Below are 2,569 nucleotides of genomic sequence, written 5' to 3' on the forward strand. Positions count from 1 at the left end.
CTGCTCGTTCTTTTCAACTTTGATGTCTGACAGTACTTCCCGACCGCTCCGCTTCGAGATATGCCTATTCAGTAATGCGCTCATAGTTGGTTCTTGGCGGAGACTTTGGTGGTTTCCTCAGGGCATCGATAGTGCGCTTTGCTTTCACCGGATCTACCTTCTCCTCTAGAGGTGGATGTCTCTTTGCTTTCAACCCTTCAAAGAAGTCCTCCACTTCGGTCCGCACGATCTTCGCATTTTCCTCCTCGGTCCTCTCGTACGGTAACTTCTCTAGAGGCTTGAGAGAAGGACCGTATTTGTATTGCCTCCCGCCTCTTGCTGTACTGCTAGACGCCGGAGCAGACGGAGTGGCTGCGGCGTCTATCTTCTTTCGTGCTTGCTTATGAGGCGGAGGAGAAGGACTACGATGCACCGGAGCAGCCGGGGCGACGGCGGGTCTCTTCCGCCCTTGCTGGCGAGGCGGAGAAGGAGGAGGTTGCTGGCTGCTCGGGCACGCCGGCGCAGGCGGAGAAGGAGGCGGAGTGCCGCCACGTGCCGGAGAAGGAGGTTGAGTGCCCTGATCGTCACTCGTCGGAGGAGGAGGCGATGGAGGAGGCGGAGTGCCCTGACTTGCCGGATGAGGAGGAGGAGGCGTCCAGTTCGGAAGCTTGATGAACTCCTTCCGCCATAGGCATGGAGTCTTCATAGCAGAACCCAGCCGAGTCTCCCCTTCACCGGTAGGGTGGTCAAGCTGGAGGTCCTCAAATCCCCCCGTTATTTCGTCCACCGTCACCCTAGCATATGCTTCTGGAATCGGACGATAGTGGAAAGTTGCGCCGGGTTCAGAAGGTCGAACTTGGCCGACAGCCGCCTTGACTTTTAAGTTCTGCCATTGCGTCATAAGGTGGCAATTTTGAGATTCCGTGATAAAATCCACGGGGTAGCTAGCAGGAGCCGTCAAGACATGCTCCGGCTAAAGCAGCTCGGTGGAAGCCACGCTGCTTCTCCGCTGAGATGGCGGGGTAGCTTCGGGGAAGCTTCGGCAGGTCATTTGCTGCGATCTGCTTCTCGTTCCTCTAGCCCTTGTACCCTTTCGTGCAGCGCCTGCAGTTTGCTATGCTCCACTTTCTTCCTCCTCTCCTGGGTTTTGTAACCCCATGCGTCCGGAAAACCAACCTTCCACGTAACGGAGCCTGGCGTGCCTCATGTCCGTCCAGGGTGCTCAGGATTCCCGAGGGCCATTGTGAGCTCGTCGTTCTCCCTGTCTGGAATGAACTTCCCTTGCTGCGCTGCATCGATATAGTGCTGAAGCCTCTTGACTGGTATTTTCAGTTGCTCGTCCGTCCAACGACACTTCCCTGATACAGGGTCCAAGGTTCCGCCAGCCCCGAAGAACCAAGTCCGGCAATGGTTTGGCCAGTTCATTGTCTCTGATTCGATCCCTTTATCAAGCAGATCATTCTCAGCCTTGGCCCACTTAGGCCGGGCTTTGAGGTAGCCACCTGACCCAATGCGATGGTGAAACTTCTTCTTCGCAGTATTTTGCTTGTTTGTCGCCGACATCTTCTTACTCTTTTTCGATGTCTTGTGGGCCACAAATGCGGGCCAGTGGTCTCTAATCTTCTCATATTTGCATATGAATTCTGGTGTCTCTTCTTTGTCGATAAACTTTTTCAGCTCTTTCCTCCACCTCCTGAATAGGCCTGCTATCTTCTTAAGAGCAAAAGACTTGATTAATTGCTCTATAGCTGGCTTCTCCGGATCCTCCCTTGGCGGTAGGGTGAAATTTGCCTTCAGCTCAGTCCAAATATCATCTTCTTGCATATCATTGACATAAGACACCTCAGGGTCTTTATTCTTAGGCTTATACCATTGGTGGATGCTGATCGGGATCCTGTCCCTAACAAGAACCCCGCACTGAGAAGCAAATGCGTTCTTTGTCCGGATGGGTTCAATCGGTTCGCCGTCGCGCGCGATTGCTGTGATCTCAAACCTTTCATCGGAGCTCAACTTTTTCTTCGGGCCTCGTCTCCTTACCGAAGTTGTGCTCGATCCGGAGGGCTAGAAAAAAGAAGAAAGACGAGAGTTAATTAATATGTGTACATATACCAAAACAATGAATGCATCAATTAGCTAGTCAGCACAGGCTTAACTAATATATATACCTGGCCAGACACGGTTCGGTCACCGGAGCCGTCATCACGGTCTCCTTCTTGCATCGTCATTGGGTCACCGGAGCCGTCTTCACGGTCTCCTTCTTGTACCAGCATTGGGTCAAAGGAGCCATCATAATCATAGCCTGCTTCTTCACCCTGTCCTTCCAGACCATCGGTGTCATTCAGAAACGAGAAGACGGCATCACTTCCTTGTGCGATTATGTCCCCCAACACCGCTTCTGTTGCTTCGTCTCGGGGGGTGTCCATAGTTTCTACAAATATTTACAATATGGCAATTATTATTCAAACATGACAGATGGATATATTAGTGGCAAACGTAGAACTAGCTAGCTAACCACAGTTAGGAATCTCTACTCCTAATGTCTCAGTACGTAAGTCGTTCATTCGTTTCCACCCTTCCAACGATACCTCCA

The sequence above is a fragment of the Triticum dicoccoides genome, chromosome 3B (assembly GCF_002162155.2).
Source record: "Triticum dicoccoides isolate Atlit2015 ecotype Zavitan chromosome 3B, WEW_v2.0, whole genome shotgun sequence".
In the NCBI taxonomy this organism is placed as follows: Eukaryota; Viridiplantae; Streptophyta; class Magnoliopsida; order Poales; family Poaceae; genus Triticum; species Triticum dicoccoides.